The 21720-nt window shown below is 40.7% G+C and overlaps 1 long non-coding RNA gene across 1 annotated transcript in view; it reads left to right on the top strand.

Moving 5' to 3' along the window:
* LOC136177624 (uncharacterized) overlaps nucleotides 1–21720 on the top strand; it is a 169196-nt gene that overhangs the window by 43893 nt on the left and 103583 nt on the right. Inside the window, exon 3 of the long non-coding RNA XR_010665115.1 lies at nucleotides 8240–8296. This is a non-coding gene — a long non-coding RNA (uncharacterized lncRNA). The remainder of the gene's footprint in view (nucleotides 1–8239; nucleotides 8297–21720) is intronic.

The following is a 21720-nucleotide window of genomic DNA, read 5'->3' on the forward strand; positions in this document are numbered from 1 at the left end:
AAACCTTAAGCAGCTCAGGTCATCTTGTACTGTCTTTACAAAATCAACTTACCAGTATGACATCTTTTTTTTTATGTATTTTTCTAAATCTGTGTCTTGCCAAAAAAAAAACAAAAAAAAACAGAAGCTCAAGTGAAATTCCAGATGAAAGGATATTGCTCTAGTATCTGTAATGAGAAAATAATATCTTTTGAGATTCTGGTGGACGATCAGAGACTTCTGATGTATGCCCAGTATAATCAATGGGTGAGAAGCTCAGGCCAAAGTGTAACTAGAAGCTTTGCACCGTAATGGCTGCCATTTGTCGCTGCCATATTGGGTGGCAATTGAATAAATCCGTTGGGTGGATGAGTAAGGGCCATTTTTGTTGCATTTAATGTGATACCAGTGCCAGTCATAAATCACCAGGGGAAAAGAGAGAAAATGAGAACAGGTAAAGAATGTACAAATACAAATCCATTTCAAAATAATCTTTGAATCTGTGAGTGTGTGTGTTTAAGAATGTGCATTTAGTACTTGTGTCTCTAGTCTCCAGGTGTGATTCTAGGTATAGCAGTGTAACTTGGATGGTCAGTTGGTTGGTGACTCTATCTTGTGTTGGTCTTGAGTGAAATATTTCAAGAAGAACTTGTTTTGAACATGTTTTTCCATTTTATGATTGCAATCATTTATGGTTAAGTAAGCCGTTATGAGCAGTTTAATTAACTGATTTTAGGGTTAAGCTGAAAACACAGCAGTGCCTAAGAACATCCACACTGTACAGCTAGCATGTCCAAGGACTTTTGTAGTCTTTTTCTCCGCTCTTTTCATTCTTTCTTTACGGATAACGGTGTCCACATTCAATACATTTTCCTGGCATGGACCATCAGGTGCAATGTGAACGAGGGAAAACACAGTACATGCACGCCAAGCCCAACACACAAACACAGCGTAGCCCCTTCAGGTCAATAGTGACATGTTCTGTTGTAAGATCATGGCCGAAATACCGGAAATACCGGAAATGTGATAAGTGCAGGCAGATGATCATGGGGTCTGTGAGTGCTGGTGGGAGTCTTGCATTTTATGTCAATGACATGCCGAGTGGAGCTGTCTGCTGTAAATGCTGTCAATCAATATTTCTGGCAGCCTCAATAATGGCAGCTGTTGAATAAGAGTCAACTGACCCCACCTATCTGCTTGACCTTCACCAGTTTTGACACCCACACACTGAACTGGGGAGTGCAAACAGATAGGCACACATTTTCTCACACCGGGGTGTTACACACATGCACACACAAATGTGCACTGTATGTGAATGCAAAACCACTGTGCTGAGAATGATGGGTTGTCTGCCTCAAGGAGTAATGAATTTATATCCTCCGTCAGCATCACTGAAGGACAGCCGCAGTGGCTCTGCCGTATCTGAGTGGACACACACAGCGCACATACAAATGGGCCAGCAGCAGTCATCCCTCCTTTGAGAATGCCATCAATGCAAAAAATATGATGTCCATTTTTTATAAATACACATGAGAAACATAACATCTACCAGAACCTGTTATGCTGTCAGAATACTAAGCTGTGAGGGATAAAATGTGCCTGAAGAAATATGTGTGAGATAAATAAATGCAGGAGAAGGAAGAGGAATCTTCATGAATTCCTTTGCAAATAAATTATTTTTCCTGAGGGGGACGTATGGAAGAGCATGAAACACAGTCCGTTTCAGATGTCAGGCCATTTTTTATTTACCGTTCTGGCTCTTTTACTTCTTTGAATATTTTAAAAACATTGACTATAATAACTCCACTGAAGTGTGTTTTACTTGTTTTACCATCTCGCTTAGAAATGAAAGCACACTCCTTTCTTCGCTGCGATATGCGGTCTGCACTTGAAGAAGCAAACCAGTCAATCATTGTGAGGGAGGAAAAATGTATTGATTTAAAACACAAAAATCTTTAGTGGGGTGATAGCAGTTCAACACAGACTGATAAGTATACCTACAGCAGTTGAGGCTGTAAGGCAATATTTCACTTTTACAGCTCGGTAGGGAAGCATGTGTTAGACATTCAACCCTCATCGTAAGAGCTTCTGTACGATGCTATGTTGGCAATGATATCAGAAGGCATCCTTAACATATAGTGTGTTTTCCTTTACAGTCTGAAATGCTTCCCTTTAAGTGGTCATTTATATGTTTATTTATAACCTGACATTGAAAAGATACATATATAAACTATATATGCAACAATTTATGCCTTAATCTACACCATTTTTCTTAAAGAATCTGAAATGGAAGACTATTTTCTGAGGCCCTATTAATGTTACACTGCAGTGTCAGACATGGCATATCATCATAAATGCTGCATTGTGACACTACACCTCTGCAGGAGCCTAGGTAGCGTGCTAAACCTTCAGTGGCCTATCCTGAGCAGGGAATTACATGCTTGGTCACACTACGCATACTGCACACACCCGGGCAGGCCCACCAAGGAGTCTGCTGGTGTGTTTGAATATGCATACAGTAAGGAGGGGCGCCTACATGTCGTCCTGGTACACCATGTAAGTCAGTTAGTCGGAACAAAATGTAATTCAATCACAAGCTTGTGGCTTTGGAAAGGTTGGATTCTTGGACTGAAAACAGCAGGTCTAAACCACTGTAATCCAATTGCATTACTTACAAAAGGTTGTATGCAACTAATTTATATACACACAAAGACAAATGAGTTTGTGCAAATGAAACTGTGTTGTTGAATCTCCTGCAAACAAAGACGCATTTTCTGGCCAACACCATCCATTTTCTCAGCCTTGGCGGAAAGGATGTGGAATAATTGAACAGGGAAAAAGGAGGGGGAAAAAGGGGATGCAGTAAAAAATGGGAATGACAGTTTTTTTTTATTGTTTGTGTATATAGTCAGTTTTTGTGTTTCTTCATATGTGTGTGTTCAGGTTTGTCCAGGACACCTGTAACATCATCTTTAATTTGACTCTGATTGTGCATTCCAGCTTCAAGTATTTCAAGAAAAACTCTTACTGGGTCACTTTTAAATCGTGTTTTATTCATGATTCCCAGAGGATGAATCCTACTGGCATTGGTGATCCTCTTATATTTCTTTGTTCACAACCATCAGGTTAAAGTTGCCACATTTTTGTGAAAAATCTCTATCATCCACTAGACTGGTTGTGTCCAAATTCATGGTTCTCAGAAGATATGCCAACTGACTTTGGCTATACACCAGGATTTCTTCTGTCAGCATCAGCAGGCACCAAATTGAGCAGTTTATGGATTTGAGACACTATGAGTGGGTCTCTGCTCTCTGAGCTCTTAAGTACTAATGACAATTTAATTTGATGCCTTCGGTCCAATCTGTATCTCACCAAACATCTTGGTCAAAGATCATCTGAGCATCTCTGCTTGGCAGTCCACCTAAGCTTCTTGAGCCAATTACCCCTTTTTTTGGTTGTCTGATTCAATTTGAAACACGTTATAGCAGTTTGTTTTTTCTTTTTCATTGTGCAGCCTATTCACTGTCAGTACCGAAAAAGTAGAGATTAAAAACACATTGATTCTGACCCTATGTTGCCTGTTGAAAGCTTACTTTTAATCTCAATAAAAAAGACATCAGCTGTTGTATCTGCAGAGCTGAATGCTACCAAAGGATGCACAGTCTCTGCTAGGTTTGCATTAATGTAACAAAGAAAGCATCAAGGACGTTCTGATATTGACTTTCAGCACTCTAATCATCACAACCCTGAGAAATCATTGAACTCTTGTGCTTCACTTTATCATCATCTCTTCTTTTCTGATTTGTTTGGATTGATTATTAGAAATTAGAATAGCTGTTAGCCTTATTCATCTCTTGCTCAGTTTTCTCTGGCATGACAAGAAGATTTTTTTTTCTGTCAGCATGTCCATGTGTGTTACAAAACTTACACTGGCTTGGATCAATTCAAATACAAAGAATACATACTGACACAGTAATGACTACAACAGGGGACAAGAAACACACACATAGAGAGGCACGACTGCCCCACTGGAGAAGCTCAGGAGCTTACGGTCACCCTGGACAGAGGCTGTAATTACAACTGAGCTCTGTGAGAGAAGTGTCTCTCGGAGATGAGATCAAGTCCCTGCCTTTATCTCCCCTGGCTGCTCCCTCAACCAAGACACACTTTTGTTCCAGGGAGAAAGACGCTGTGTGTGTATACATGCGTGCGGTGTGTGTGTGTTTTGATACCAAGATAACACACAAGAGCTCAGATACAGAGAGAAGGCATGGGACACATTCACCTGGAGCAGAAGATAAAGGGAAATTGAAGATGCAAAAAGTCTGAAGCATGAACACAGAAGGATAGTCCGTCCATTTACAAAAGGGATTGAACAAGTAATTTTGCAGTTTCCTTAGGCTTTCTTACCGGGAGCTGCACACACTGGAGCATAATGTCTTGCATTCGTGCAAACAGATTTTTATTTCACACAGCTTGTTTGCTCAACCAAATCCAGCTTAGAGCGAACTCCCTGCTTTCCTTGTGTGAATAGACTGATTTATAACATGCTGGTTTCTTACATTTACCTGCTGTTATGATCATGAACTTATCTAACCTCAAAAAGTTAACAAGTGGACAACTAATTGCTTTTCTGTCTGTCTTTCTTCTGTGACGTAAACTTGAGAAGACATGTCACAGTCCCTGAGGAGTCTGAAGAGGCCTACTGACAACGTGTGGAGGCCAATGACTGAGCCAAGGTGAATCCCAAACTCTAATGAGGTGTCATTTTTTTTGCCAAGCACAGTGTTAAAGACAATGACACACTCACATTGAAAATGCCCCGTAGTGTCTCTTTCTCATGACAGCTGCAGATGACGGTGCAGGTACAGAATAACGCTCATTCTGACAGAAGTTTGCAAATCCTGCATACGTGAGTCCTCTGCACTCAGCGTCTCATCAATAATAAAGACCAACACTGTGAGAAGTTTAAGTAAAGAGCAGGGACAGCCCACTGAATCATTTAACGTCTGCTGTGAAGCAGTGACACGGCTAACTGAAGGACAGTGAGAGTATGGGGAAGCAGCGGTTGGTGTGGATGTTTCTGCAACATGAACCAGAGTGCTGCTGTTGAAATGGAAATGTGTGATAGCTGTAATACGCTGCAGACTCTTGATTGTTTGAATCTCGATTTTTAATAATTCAAACGTTTCTTTCAGATTATTCATGGAGCAAAAGACTAGTGGGAATGTATGCCCATTTCATGCCTTCAGACCTTGCCCTGTAATCTCCTGTTCATATTTTACACCACCCTGATAGTATGACACTACATTTTTACCATTTGTGAAAATGTTCTGCTCAGTAGTTTCTCAAGTTTTAAACAGAGTTTATCTTATCCACTGTTACCCCACTAGAGATAGCTTCACCAAACTTATTCCCCTGCATGCCTCTCACTGGATCAAGTTTTTGATGAGTTGGCCCTGGTGAGGTGCTGTGCAATCAAATGCATCACTGCGTAAGGCAGCATAAAATGTCCTGGGAGAGCGGGAGGGAAGCAGGACGAGAGAGAGGGAGAGGAGGTGTGTGTGTGGATCGATGGCACCACAGTGCTTGGAGAGGCCAGAGTTACCGGCCGTGAAATGGCTACCGTCCCCTGAGTTGGTGCCACCATTACCCACAGTTCCTTTGCCTTGGCTTGGCTGGTTATTAACGCAGATACTGATATACATGCGATACATATTGGCGATCAATTGGTCATGATAAACAGTTTATGTGTATACATGGTCTCCTCACTTCACAAGAAAACCCACATGTGCCTGTCGGTGTGTTTCTTTGTCTAGCCTCAGGACCAGCAGCCCTGCTGGTTTTTAATTTAAGCAGGATGAAATCTAATCCAATCAGGATTTGTTTTACACCTGGGGTTCCACATCAATGCAATTAAGTGCAACTAACTGTGTCACCTCATAGCTGTCACATGAATGATACTGCATATTTGTCTCCCTAGTTGTGACTGCAAATGTGATTGCCTTCAGAAGGGAAACAAGTTTGTCACGAGTATCCAAACTGCCTTTTGAAATGAATACTTGAGCTGCACTAATGTCTTTAAGCCTAAGTCTGTAAGTCTTTTTAGTTGTACTTTCAGTCTTTTTTTTGTTAAAATCTTACATGTGTTGATCTGACATTAAGTAGCCATTGTGGAGAAGCTTTGTGTCTGCTTTTCAGAGCTTGACAATGGACTAAATCTCATGTTATCCACACACTGATCAGTCTGACCCACTTGGGTTGTTTGGTTGGTTTTGGTACTGGGATCATCTTTGAGTCGGCACATTTACTGACATTCAATTTGCCTACCTGAAATTATGGAGTAGGTCAACTGAAGGCCTGAAAAGATATGATTTAATTAATATTCTCTGCATTTCATTTACATGGTGCAATCCCATATGAATTTCCCTTTAGTTTCCTTTAGAATCAGTTTTGTAGTGCTACTGAGCCTGTGAGATTAAAATGGTTACAATATCTGAGTAAATAAAACGGACGGCTTTCATTACAAATTACGAGGATTTATTTTTGATAGAGCAATTAAAGAGCAGACAGGCCAAACAAAAAGATACTGTTGGTTGCAATAGGGAAAAGAATGATCCAACTTTTGTCTTTCTTACATCTGGCTAATCTAGGGACTCCAGTTAGGTCTTAATTACTCTCTTTTATTATGAGGCTCTATTGAAGGAGAATGTGGTCTCTAAGTATGTGGGGCTGTTTGTGCAGACTGCAATATCTTAACATTATGATATACACAAACACTCTTGTACTATGTGAAGCTAATAGTGACAGAACTAGCTTTTATGTATTCTTTATACCTTTTCCTGAAACACCTCTTTTTCTTATTTGGATGAACAGAAGCTCCAGGCAGCACATAAGGTACTCCTGTATATCTCAGCTTTACATTCCTTTAGAATGCCCTTGGTAGGAGGGTGGGCTCAGTGGGTTGATAATGTTCCCCTGGTAAGCACATTATGCCATGAATAAGTCATCTCTCACCAGAACACAGCCCTCAAGTTCAAATGATTGAGATTTCACTTGCCCGCTGCAGCACAGGAACGACTACCACAGTAGCAATTCCGATGCATATTATAGCAGCGAGGTTTAATGGGATGAAGGAGAAGCAGTGGTGGTGGGAGTGTTTTTAATGCCACCCCCCAACCCACAATCATACACTCACTATCAATAATCTTCCCCCGGCGGAGTTGTATTGGAAGATATTCACCCTGATGGGAACATTTGTGTTCCCTTCTCTTCCTTCCTTTCTCAGGTACACTCAGTGTGCCTGGTTTGTCTCTCACTGTCTGAGGTCACTGTAATGAACATTTCATTTTTCAATCATTTCATGTGATTTATTGTTAAAAGCTCTCTGGGGCAAAGTGGGGCTACATTAAGAGGGATAGTGCCCTTTTATTCTCCTGTGCTTTGTTAACGTATTTATTCCGACTGCTGTCACTGTCTTTAGGACCATAAGCTCATAGTTATTCACATCATCGTGTTGTGAAAATTACAAGCCTGCCAAATGCCCGAGCGATTCACCGCCACACTTTTCATTAAAATAAGCCCACAGAAAAGAATGAAGAGCACAAAAGGAAAGGGGAGATATGGAGAGGCGGGGAGGGAGGGAGGGAGGGAGGAGGCGGGGGAGACAGTGAAAGAGTCTTTCCATCAGCAGGAGTTCTCATAAATATTGTAATTGTGTGGTTATAGAAAACGAGCTGTTGTGAGCCACTGTGCTGTGATTGACTTTGAGTGAATGCTGTCTCACCTTTTGAATGAATTGAACATGAACGAGTGTGACAGAAAAGAGAAAAAATAATGGCCTTTGTGAATTTGACATGCAAGACATTTGATTCCTGCAGGGCTGCATGAGAAAAAAAAACACACACAAAAATCCCATCTTCCTGTTCTTTTTTTACCTGTGTAGATCTTCCAGCGCTATTATGTGCCGATGTCTGCTGACATGTTCACATTTTTTGCCTTGGATATTAAAACATGAACTTTGGGAACCCCATGAGATCTCTGTTGATGCAATGGAGTGTAGTATTTCACCATACCTGAGGCACATTAACCAAAACAGCCAGCTAAGAAGCCAAGGAGAAGTCCAGTCACTCTTCCTCGGCAAGCTCGCCTCCTAATACGGCTCAAATTTGTTCAGAACCACTCCAATGTCAGGGAGCCTCGGGCATTAGTAATTGCCTGAATGAAGCTCCAATCACCAACTGTCTCCTCTCTCCTGCAGGGCTCAAACTTCACACCACTCTGGCGTGCTATTCTCACAATCAAGACCTAAATCCTGGTGAGTAACGGACACAGAACAAGACACAGAGACAATTCTTCACTTGTATCTTTTAAAAATAGACTCTGTCTGTCCCCTTCTCAACAGTGTCACGCTATCAAAGAGTTGTTTGGTACATTTTCTTCAACAGTGCCCCTAGAGTTTAAAAGTTAATGGTTGTCTGGAGGGCAACACATCAAAAATGTAAACACTAAAGCTTCCTCTTGTGTTCAACAGCAGTGTGACATCCTGAAACATGTAATTCATATAACTAGGACATGTTTCTACATGTTTTACTATGGTAGTTCAACTGTTTCCTTGAAAGCATTAGACACAGTAAGTCAATAAAGCAGTGATGAGGAATGAAACCCATTAATAAACCAATTAGGAACAAAATGGTCATATAACATGTTTCTTGGATATATGTGCACCTACTAAACTACTGTTTAAATCACCTTGAAAAACATCTTAGATCATGTGCAAAGTTCACACAGAGAATTAAGAAAAAAGATCTTCTTAAATTCTGTCCCTGAAAGAGTCGGTACAACAACAATAAAAAGGTCATAATTTGTCCAGAAGGACAATCAGAAGAAAGAGGGCAAAAAAGTCTGACTGGAGCTGCTCAGACTTTTATTGGTTGGTGCTCCATTTGATTACATTACCGCACCGTACCGTACCGTACCGCACCACACCGTACATCCCTTTCATTATTGTTGCAACCAAGCAGAAGCAAATACTTTTAAAACCAATTAAAATATTAAATAGATGTAATCTAGAGAGTTCAATAGAGGGCAACAAATATAAAAGTGAAGCAGATGAATGCTCGTCATTGTGGTGGGTCTTAGAAGTCTTAGCTAATATGGGCGGCAAATTGCTTAAGAAACGTCTCATGCAAAATTGATCACATCTCTTTCTGACTAATTCAGAATCTGATTTCTTATGCCCTTTGATATAATTTCATCCATATTTAAATCTCTCCAGTCTTAATCGTTTGCTGTCATGATATCAGAGCATAATTCAAGAACTAAAATTCAAAAAGGAGTCATAATCTTTAGATTTCAGCCAAGTTTCTTCATCTTATAAATGGTAGAACAACCTTTGCCCAGGTCACTTCACTCCTGTGAGAGCAACACCAACCATTTATTTTTGGGATTCTAGCCAATTTAACATCAAATAGATTTGATTCAGAGCTTTTTAAAAGCACAAGTTAGAGAATCCATATGAAATCCTGTTTAGCTGATTAATTCAAACATGCTTGTCAAGGTCTCATTGCGATGATCAATTGTAGGATTTTAGTGAATATCCCTCTGATGATCAACATACACTCCTATAACACATATAGATAGAAAATCTGATAAATACACATGCACTCATAAAAACAGACACATTAAGACATAGTCTGACATACAAGGGTGCATTGGCGTAATATAAATGCACATACATACATAGACATTACCATATCTTTGCAGGCAGAGTAAGAACAAGTGTTTTGATGTTTACATGCTCCTTCTTGGATCCTTGGAGACGTAATTCTTAATTATTTTAATATCCATGGCTGTGGGCTCATACAAGGCTTCATGTCTGTGCTAAGCGTCTGTGCCCTGCGCACTGCATGACAATTAGCACCTTACATAACCACAAGCCAGCCACACACCCACATGTGTGTGAGCAGAAAAGGCGCATTTACACTCATACACATTCAAATGCAGAAATGGACACACAAACACAAGTAAAAAAACATCAACATACAAATTACAAACCCACTTTTATGCCTTCTTCCGTCCTGTGGGGACATTCCATATGAATTACTTTATACTCTTGCCCCATAAAAACTACAAATTCATATCTTTAAATCGATTTCTGTGTGAATATGTTTATCCTATCTATATAAATGACCACCAGCAGCCCAAATAGATTGGAATACACCTTGCAAATGCATACAGTTGTTGATATATTCATCTTTTAAACACCTTCACTTTTCTTGCCCTGGGTCATGCATGTGTGTCCTTGGCGGTTTGCTGCGGTAATGGCTGAGGTAAAGACATGTTTGACTTTCTAAACACAAACAGTGCAGCCCATCACAAACACCAATACAAACTGAGAGCTGTGTATGCGGCGCCCAGTCTCACCCTTGCCCCAGGCCAGCCATCAACATATTAACCCAAGCGCCTGTGCATATATGTTTTTCAATGTATGGGTGCATGTTTGTATTACCCAAGCACCTCAGCATTTGCTGGCATCCTGTCTGTGATTGTCGTGAATGCTCAATCACCCCTTCTGAGAGGATTCCAATCAGTTTACTTTGATAAGGAGAATGAATCTGAGCTCGATGGTCTGAGATAGAGGTAGAAGGAGAGGGGAGAATGATGGTTGAGAGGCAGGCAGAGGTAATAAAAAGAGGAGGAAACGGAGGTGGGGACAAGAGGAAATGGTAAGACAGACCTGAGAAAAGATGATGTGGCTTCCTCTGGCGTTGAAAAATGAAACCAATGTGAAAGAGACATAACATGCCTTTGCTTGGGTGTCCACTTGAGTCTGGCTGCAAAAGACAAGATAACCCCCTAACACCAATGATATTGTCCATTTATTTCGCATACAGAAACAAACATGTTTACAGCCTGGTACAAAATTGTGCAAGTTTTGGTCCCTGTAGCTCATTTTCCAATTGCTAAAATTTGTATTGGGGGGATATTTTAACCCATCTCGTTTAAGTAGATACATTGATACATGCATAACTTGCATAATTTGGCTCAGGGCTGATTTGTTGGAGTGTTTGCCAGGAGGCTTATGTCCCATTTTATCTCAACCTCCCGCCTTGTTTCTCGATTGACTGGAATTCAGGTGAATCATTTCTAATAAGCCGTTTTACAATATATATATCAAGCTTCACAAAGCTCTAAGAAACCAATGGGTGAAGTTTCTGAGACTACCTCCATGCTTTATACAGACTACAGTTGAGACAGACTGTGTAAACCACCCCCCTCTCAAAAAAAAAAAAAGAAAAAAAAAAAAAAAAAGCAGGAAGGAGATCTGCTTGGTTCCCCTGGTGATCTGAGTCATCGGCTGGATTTTCTGCTATGTTTGTCTTGATTAGTCTCGCTGCAAGACTATGAAATGTGTTTGATGTAGCAGGAAACTAATATTAGATGTATAAAAAACTTCCAATTTACCCTGGGAGCTGTTGCATACATCCTCCTTTTTTCCAGGTGAAAACTTACATAAGACCGGTGTGTGTGCACGCATGTTCATCATGTGCTTATCCTCAGTTATAAAACCCTTTCTTACCTTTAACCAGGGTATCTGCAGTCAAAAGCTCCCGTTGCTATTTTGGTTCACCAATAACTTTTCAGAAAATTGGATCCAGGAATAAAGAATTGAATGTGATGAGCAGCACAGACGAAGCAATCCGCAGGCCCTGAAAGAACGTATTTACAGGAAAGTGACAGATCAAATCCAATTGCCTCTTCTCTGATGTTAGACACTGCCTTATTCACGTCAAAGAGGTAGGAGTTTAATGAGGTTTTGACTGCCGGATGAGTTTTTCGCGGATGAATGACTTACAGAACGTAGAGGCAACTGCGGTGTGCGACTCAAGAGTGCGGCAAGGATGATTTTGTGTGAGTACAGCATGAACACGCTCGCACTGAAAGAGAAAAGCCCATGATTCCGAGCAACACAAAGTAAGATAAAAAATAAACACTTTTTCTGTGATTTGTTGCTTACTGAAAGGTGTGTTGACTCTCTCATGCCTTCAAATAGGAGTTGTATTATGTATGGTGCCTATGAATGTGAGGCCTGTGATCTGATTCTCAGCAGTATTTGTCTCTGGTAAACAACGCGCTGGTCTTTCCTCCACATCTTTGTCCGACTAGAAGCTTACTGTCAGCCAGCTACCCCCAAATAGGATTGTCTTTGTCTTAGAAAAAAACTGAAGTTGCACAGCAAAGCCAGACACCCAGAACAACAACAAAGGATAAGGAAACAAAGTGAAAATAACTTGCCTTTGACGCCCACCCTCTTCTCTTCTCCCTCTCTTCATTGCTTTGCTTTCAAGCCCAACATAAAGTAGCTCTAATAGGAAATCTGCTCAGCCCCTTCATCCTTTCAGAATTATTTTTTCCCAGACTGAATTATTATTACGTTCTGCCTACTGCTGCATTCTTTGACCAAGAGCAGGGGTAAGAATAAGAAAACTTTATCTCATCCATCTACATTCAAACTCGCCTTTTGAAAGGTTTTTTTTTAAGGGCTCTCGAAAGTTTAATCTACATCATTGGCAAAGCAGAAATATTTAATCTTTGTCATCTAATAGGTCTTGACATGTGAATGTTTTTACATATATTGTACAGCTGAGTGTTTCTGGCCCTGCAAAAACATTTGAAATGCAAATCAGTGTTTCAAATGAAGCAGGCCCTTTCATATTTAGCACACATATTATCTAATCGCTATTTGATTTCACATGCAGGGGCATATCTAAGTGAAATCAAATAATCTTTTTAAGCTCCACCACTAGCCCAAACATTAGCCATTGGATTCTAAGGCGGGGGGCTGAGTTGACTACTAATGTGCTGCCAATTGAGATCTTAAGTGTCCTTTCACACTCTAATCAAATTGATAAGGTGGTCCCACTGCAAGGGCAATCTGGCTGTCCTCTGCTTTGAAAATCCTTAGCCTTTAGTTTCTCTATCTCTCCTCTCTCTCTATAATCTCTCTCTGCGAGTCACTTCAATTCAATTTTGGTTTGATGCAATTCAATTACGTTTGAATTAAATTCATGCTAGTGGCTTTCAATGCTAAAACAATGGGATTGCAAATAATAATAACATATACTGCCAAATAAATATTCCCTGAAAATGGATTAAATGAAATAAAGCAATAAATAAAATATAAATACACTTTCATACACGTCTTTGCAAAAATGCATACATTCATATTGGGATTTAAAGTAGTATATGGAGATATATTCCTATTCTAAAGGCTTTTCTTAAAGCAGCTGCAATCATATCTATATATTAAAAACTCATGGGGTCTAGAAGGGATGAGTGGAATTGATGGACTTAAAGATCATGTTTGCCTGTCTATGGCGTTCCCTGATCTCTTTGGTGCGTTTTAGTGTCTTTCAGCTAGTTTAGTTTTCTGGCCTATACATGTACTGATTATTTTCACTTTTACATCTCGACAGGTTTTGTTGTCAGCCACAGTTGACTGATTCTGTAATGAAAAGTTTTTAAAGCAACAAATGAGCAACTGGTGTGTAAACGCAGTGCAATTGATTTGATAAAAAATATGTTCTTTTAGAAGTTTTTAAAGCAGGCGAGCCCATATAGAGCCCACAGTCCTTGAGGCATCGGCCGCAGATCCTCAGCCGTTTGATGCATGTCTACCCCACTCTCTCCTAACTACATATCCGATCTTTTTTCAGCTGTCATAAAAAAGGGGGAAAAAAAGCAGTAAAACAATCTTGACAAAAAGATTACCTTCTGGAAACACTCGGAAATAAATGTTAATGTTGGCCGTATCATCTAAGGAGGTGATGAAATATTGCTGTGTTTTTGCAGCTTGTTTCCGTTGCCCTTAAGTAATCAGAAAATCCATTACTGTTTATTTAAAGAACATCAAACAGAGCCTGAAACCTTCCTTCAGACTTTTGAATCTGTTGTCTGCAGCAGAGAGTTTTATAAACATCCAAATTAGGCAAATTGGCAAATAGTCAAGCCCACTTTAGACCACAATTGTCCAGGTGTGGGAAATGCTTGAAGTGCATTCAACTGCTTTCAAGCTCCTCTTTTTTTAATTTGTCACCTTTTTAGTTGAGTCACTTTCTGAACCCACAAACACCTCTGAGAGTTGTCCAAAAGTGCACACTGTTATCGCCAACTGTGTGATTCATCACAACAAGGCTGCTGAGACCTCCAAAGACAGAGTTCTGAGAGAGTGAGCAGATGGGCAGGAGAAGGCTATGATAGCAGCCTTAGACATGAACATGTTGCTAAAGACTGTGACTTTTCATGATTAAGACATTTTCTTTCATATAAGAAAAGAGGTGAGGTGAGGTGAGGTGTTTTCATCCAGGTGTTGTTAATCACATTCTGTTTCCTCCCTCCTTCAAGACCGGACTATTTTTTGTTACAGTATACACCCCCACCTCTCTCTTTCCACTCCTCTTCATTTATCTCTCTATTTTTATCCGTATTTCTCTGAGGTCTACTCAGTCTCTGATCGTCTGTCTCTGTGTTGTTCTAAGATAAAGCCACCTTTCACTGTTTGAGATCAAAGAGTGAGTTTGCATAATGAAAAGAGAGAACAGTGAGAGTGGTGGGATGAAGCATAAAGTGGAGGGGACAGTGGATTCAGTTGAAAAATCTAAAATGAAATACTGACACTTTTCCTGAACCTTCTTTTAAGACTCTTTTTATACCCCACCCCAACCATGACCAAGTAAATCTTAAAGACAGTTAAGATTTTATTCCCATTCATTGCTTCTGGTATGAATCATCTGTGAAAAAATGCTATCAAATGTGATACAACCGATTCTGTACCTTACCGTTTTTAGCATTGCCTAAAGGCGTCCATCTTTTGTGTTTAGGGAAACATCATTTTCTTACTTAAAAAGCCAACACATGCATGGATGAGCTAGAAATGCAAATGTTAAACACGGTTCCAGCAGAGAAAACGTTTAGCCCAGTTAGCACCGACGAGGGAACTTTAAACTCCAGCCTGCATAAAATGTTCCGTCTTTGTGACTCTTCCCTGGCAGATTTAAATTCCAGCTGCTCATAAATAACAGCGTCATTTGGATCAATGGCCACTGCTGCCGCGGATATTGTTTTCAATAACAGATGTCTCAGCGAGCTCAAAAAGCGTCTCTCCCGGTGGTATCCTAATCGAGTTCATTGCTTCAGAGAGGAATTGTTGTACAGAAGAGGAAAATGGGAGTTGAGTCATGTAGGGAATCTGAGAATGAATTGGCAAACAAACATGGGTTAACAGGTTTTATCCTGCCGCGGTGTTTTCTATCCCTGGTACTTGGCAGGAAGTCGCAGCATGCTAATGATATTAGGATTTGTGTGGCTGCATGAGCGCTTTGTATTTTGAGGACTCCCAACAAGCAGATAACCTCAAAATATAACCAAAATTATCTGCAAAAACAAGGGGAAAGGTCTTGTCTAAAGGTTTCTAATGCAAAACTCCAATTTACCGTATGCGATTTCCAATTTACTGCGTATATAGAATGATTCCTTTATAAATTGTAATTTCCTTTATGCTATGCACGCACTATGCACATATGATTTCAACATCTTAACCATACACAGTATTCTAAAGCAGCTGCTCTTGATACTTTTCGTTGTCCAATCTTTGTTGAAGAAATTCTTAAGTTTTTAATCTTCTACATGTCAGGCATTCTGTATGGTATGTTATCTACAATTTGAAGGGATTTCACTGCAGAAGTAAAATGTTTTTTGGTTCCTGCTCTGTAAATATTTGCTGAAGGCAGTGAGGATCATTTAGACAAGTTGGCTTCTGTCAGCAAAAGTCGCTGGGCTCAAGGTTACTGCTGTATTATTTATCCAAGACTCAGGTAGAATATGAGCCACATAAATATCTCTTCAGCCCTCTTCACAACAATAAACCTTCTCACTTTCGTTCTTTATCCCAACTGAAGAAGAGTTTCTTTTTTCCTGAAGAATTTTCAGGTTACATATTTAAGAGCAAGAAAAAGAGGCTAAAATAAAGTATTCAAGTAGACAAAAGGTACATAAAAATAAAGAATAAGAGAAGGAACTCAATTGGATCTCATAACTGCTGAAGATGAAATTTATGACATGATGCATGACTACATCTGAAGTCAAACTGTCTACCATATATATGGTCCAATATATATGGTGGTTAAAACCCTGAATAACTAACATTATAAGACTTTGATCAGTAATTCTTCAGTTTGCACACTCAGTGAAAGCTAATAAAGTAATTGAGATTTTAATATTTTCTGGCAAGCTCAATCGTGGCATGATCAATTACAAAAATGCTGCAGGCAGTCAGGTATCACCAATAAACATATTGGACAGGAAAGGACGCTGCTCACACTGCCATGAGCAATATTTCATCAAGGTAGATTTAAATCTCCACTGAGCTTTATGGGTTTCAGGTTGTTTAAAATACACTTATTTAATTTAATTTAACTGCAAATATCTCAGCTGTGACAACACTAAAACTATAATGCATCAAATAGTTTATTGAAGTAAAATAAAAATAAAAGCCACTAGACTTTGAGTGTGCTGCAATGTGTCATGACTCATTTTATTTACGATTATGTCAGACATCATTATGACTATATAAATATGTTACTGTATGTGTAAATGATGTAACAGATATATGTAGGCTTACAAATACTATATACACAAAATCTTTCATTGTTAAATAATAAATTGGTATTCTTAAACAAAAATGATGATGTCTAAATCTGCTGCTTGTTTAACACCTACAGTGTGTGATAAGATGGTTCTTTCTCTGCCATTGGAGGTGCTGTGAAACATATTTCCTAATTGTTATGGGCTTCTGTCAGACATTTTGGAAAGAGGAAAGTCACAAGCCTCTTAGGGCAGTGAGCAGAGAGATGATTAAGAACATCATGTACCGAGACACATTTTTGTCCTTGGTGATGGCCTGTAGCTTCCATTACAGGGTCAAAAAGCACAACATTAAAATTCAACGTAAATGGTAATACGCAAGGACCTCTAAAACATCTGCTAGAATGACTTTCTCACTTTGTGTCCTTGTATCACTTCTGACTCCAGACGAGCTTATTTACCTTTACCTCCATGCCACTTGAACTGTGTTTGGTGCCTGCTAGCAAGTAGATGACAAGCTTTATGTGCGGCTCAGCGGAGTGGTTTATTTTCCACTCATTGGCCCTGAAGCAAGAGTGATGTGCAAAGTAATACCTGTTGTAGGATACGGCTGTTTTCCCCTAGTCCAACGCTAACATGACTCCACAGCTGAGCGCCAGCCAGCCCGTGAGAGTCGCACCGCAGTGGCACAGACAGCAGCAGTTCAAAAAGAGAGCGAGAGAGAGGAGCTGCTCCTGTGAACGCAGTCTGACAGAATAAAAACAAGCCGCATCCAGATGCTTCATCCAAATGAGCATGAATGAGTAAAATTTCTGCACTCAGTGGTATTCTGACATCAAGACAGTTTTATGTGAAAGGAAAGGATTGCAATAGCTGTACTGCAACTCTCTTTCCTCATCTCCAAACATCTCCAATTCCCTTCTCCCCTATCCTCATCCCCCCTCGCTTATCTCCTTTTCTTCCTCAGTCTCCACTCTCATCTATTTTTCTCTTTCTCCCCCCCCCACTCTCTCGTGATCATCCTTTTTGCTTTTTTATTTGCTATTCCCTCAACCACGGCAGCTTAATGAGCTTCTCCCTCACTTTCCTCATTTGTCACTGTGTCTGTCTCATCCCCCACCTTCCATTCCCATCTTTCTCCCCGATCTCAACGGGCTGCTCTTTAAAAGCACTAATAACTAGGCCTGCTAGTACATTAGCAGCCAGCCTAATAACATTAGTCCTGACAAATCTCATCCCTTGCTTTACTGCTTTTCCTACTTAGGCATTTTTGATGCTATTTGTGTATTCCAGTTTGGCCCTCTGCATGTGAGCATTCTTTCTGATGCGTCTTAGCATGTTTGACTGCGTGTGAACAAGTGTGTCTACATGCATGTGTGTGTCAGACCTCACGTGTCAGCTTCATTGCACTTGGCGGACGCTACTCGAGCGATTTACGACTCCTGTGGGACAAGGTATTGGCGCGGGACCGAGGGGAGTGGGGGAGAAAAAGTGGGGGAGGGAAGAAGGGTTGAGCTGTGGTGGTAGAAGAGACAATCCCCAGGCCTGCTATCAGCGAGGCAGAGTTATGGGCTGTGTTTGTAGATGCCTGAGACACTTAGAGCAGGCGCCCCGAGGGCAACACATGACTGCAGCGGGTGTCTCTGGATGTCGTCATCCTCTGCAGTGGTGCAAAAGTGTCCCTGCTCTGTGTATGTGTATCACTAAACAACATTAGGCGAAGCTCTTTTATCAGCCTCTGACTTGATACAACACTAGAAAGTGTTTCTGGGCATCATTGTACAGGCACATGATGATTTTCAACTTTACCTCCCGTTTACACCTAAAATACAACTACTCTCCTCAAGTGCCTTTCAGAAATAAAATCATGGCTGTCCAAACTTTCTACAACTTAATGACGCTAAGTGATTGTCATCGGCCCCTCAATTTTTTTGCACACCTAGGAGAACTAGCAAATTATGTGAAACCCTCTGCAAGAAACCTTGGGGTTATTTTTAATCAGGACTGTTTTTAGCCTCAATTGAAGAAGGTTGTCCGCTCATGTTTTTACCAGCTCAGAATTATAGCCAAGGTCAAATCTCTCATGTCGTCAAAAGATCTGGAGAAACCCAATCCCCACTTTTATTTCCTCCTGCCCTGATTACTGTCATTCACTATACACCCATCTCAGTAAAAAATCAATCCACCACCTTACAGGTAGCGCCTGTGTTGGAAAGTGCTATGAAAATAGGTTATTATTAACGTTATTATAATTTTCTGCACTTGAGGAATACAAATCACTGATCTTCTTTGAAGAGTCTTCTTTGAAGAATCATGAAAGATCTAAACCAGGTTTCCAAAAAGGCTTGCGGCTTTAAAAGACGTCACTGATGTCATTATTTTATTGAATTTATCTTACCTTTCTTGCAATGGCAACAGCTAGGATTCATACCTAAATGGGACCACTGGACACATGAAATAAAAAGAAAACTAAAATCAAAAGTGCCAAAAAAACAACCCATCATTGCTCTCCAATTATGAAGATCTTTTTCTTTGCGTTGATTGTTCATACACATTGAGTCAGTGTGTGAAATTACCCATCTCTGTTGCACCAGAGAAACGCCATCACTTCCTGAGATAATCTGATTAGAGTCATCTTTAACTGTTCACCTTTCACATTTGATAAGCTCTCTTTTTATGTTTATCCAGTCCCCCTACCTATAGATAAAAAGATCTATTATTTACTTGACATCAGTTTTAACGAGGGATCCCATTTGGGTTTAACAGCCTCTTACAGGGGATCAGATGGATGGGGTGGAGTGTCATCGATGGTAATCAACTCTCCCCAGCCGCTTCCTGTGCCTTGAAAAGGAGGTGTGAGATCTGATGACAGGGTTTAATCACTGGCTTCCTCGACACTGAGAGGCTCTGGGTTTTTAGCTTCTCATCGAACCCTGCAGTTAAATGGTCTTGAATATTCTCTCTCGTCTCTCCTTCAAACACAGATTTGGGCTTATTGAACAAATGTCGATGCAATGATGCGAGCCAAAGGTCACAGAGATAATGCCATGATCTGGGATGCTAACGTCTCAACATGCACAGATTGTGAGTGCAATTGCATCTGTAGCAAAACAGCTAGAAGCCAGTGACACAGCCGGACGAAGATGGAGACAAACTATGTGTTTGGGGCGGGCTTAAAGTGTCTGACAGAAAAATCAAAGCCTTCAGTTCTTCTGACTTCACACTCCTTGTCTGTCTCTCTCAGGATTCCAGTGGGACAAACTTGCCGCTGAGTGTCAGAACCCAGTCGCAGGGAAAAAAACAAAAAACCTTTCAAGACATGAGTGGGCGGCGAGTACAAGTGTGTGTGTGTTTCTGTGTGTGTGCCTTTCTGTGATACTGTTAGTGAGGCTTTTGTATTGGCATTGCAGTGTGATTTCTGACAGTAATGATGTGGGGCCCTCACAAATTGACAGACGGGAAAGGAGAGAATGAGAACAAGAATGGGACACAAGGCAAGAGGAAAATGAGAGCATCAGAGCCTGAGAGGAGAAAAAAACTGTCAAACAGTGAAGCAACAGTGGACAATAGCAGACTGGGGTTCTGTAGAATACTTGTCTTTCTCTGTCTTTCTTCTTCCGTTTTGCCTCAGGCTGTTTTTTTTGCCCCTCCTGTCAATCAATCTTTCACTCCTCTATCACCATCCATCCCCTCATCTTTCAATTCAGGGTCACAGGCTGATGTTGTTTAACACAGCAGGTCAGCAGGTTCACTCTGACTGAGGAAATGGGGTTAGTTACCTTTAACCTACTCCTGCAGACAGTCCACCGTCCAAATAAACACCATCCCTGCAATTACAGATGAGCTACCTTTCTTTCTTGCACAAAATACACCCGTTAATCCATTTAATCTGCCAGAAAGACATTCCATTTTCTTTCCTTCCTGGGAAGAGTCTGAAAGCCTTCCTTGTGGACACTTCCATTGTAGTTCAGGTGGAATGGTTTAATGGGGAATTTTGCACAATGGCACCATTGACATGACTGAGATTAATAGAGGACCCATGGAAGGCAATAGAGTGACTTTACCATAACAATGGCTGCTATCCATCAGTAACACAGCCCAATTGCATGTTTGTATGAAATAATCCATTACCGGCAACAAAGAGGAACGCCACAGGACAGCTCTCCTCCTCGAGTGTATTCCTGAGGATCTCGAGACAGAAACATGTCCCCGACAAGGACACTTGTATACCCCCCGACTTGCTTCGTCGCCTTGTTTCATGCAGATTACTGCACCGCTTTGGTTGTAACGTCCATAGGTGTAATGGATTAGCTTGTCCTACTGCATTATCAGGCCTGTCTATGCACATGAGGTGTGCACTTATGACCTCATATGATCATACATAAGCATTAGGATGAAAAATGGCACCCACCCCCCACTTAAACTAAGCTAAATGGCCCCTCTCCTGACATTGTGTCCCCCTGCTGCTTCTTCCTCCAATCCACAAGATCCTATAGAGGCTACAGTGTCGCATCAAGTAAGTAGAGAACCGGAGATTGATAGGTGATGGTGGAATTCTTCTTCTTCAGGTCGGAGACTTTAATTTATGTTAAAAGGATTACTTACATACTTGAACACAAATTTTATTTTGTGACAAACTCAGTCTAATCTGGTTTGATGAGGAGAAAATAAAACTTCAACTAATCAGACTTTCACCGGTGTTTTTAATAAGGCAGGCAGAGTCATGTGATGCATTTTTTTGGATTACATTTTACATAAATAACCTTGCCAGCGCTTCAAGTGGATGCCAGTTTGTTTACACTGGAGAAGAGGCTTACAGGCAGGAAACCGTGTGTGTTTACTGGGTTCGGGGGTTGTCTTTTGGAGAGGGTTTCCGTCTGTGAGGTGCCTGGGCTCTGGAGAGCTCTTAATGAGTGCTGATCGTGTTAGGCATGGCATCAGGAGAAAAAGGCGCTTTCGTTGCTATATCCTCATACACAGACCTCCATGTGCTAACAGAGGCACAAGCTACACATGCAGATCATTGCATTTAAGCATGTTGTAACACCCACCACGTATGTGCTCACATCTCTGTTGGCTGCCAAAACCATCATAACT

The sequence above is a fragment of the Labrus bergylta genome, chromosome 23, assembly GCF_963930695.1.
Source record: "Labrus bergylta chromosome 23, fLabBer1.1, whole genome shotgun sequence".
NCBI classification, from domain to species: Eukaryota; Metazoa; Chordata; class Actinopteri; order Labriformes; family Labridae; genus Labrus; species Labrus bergylta.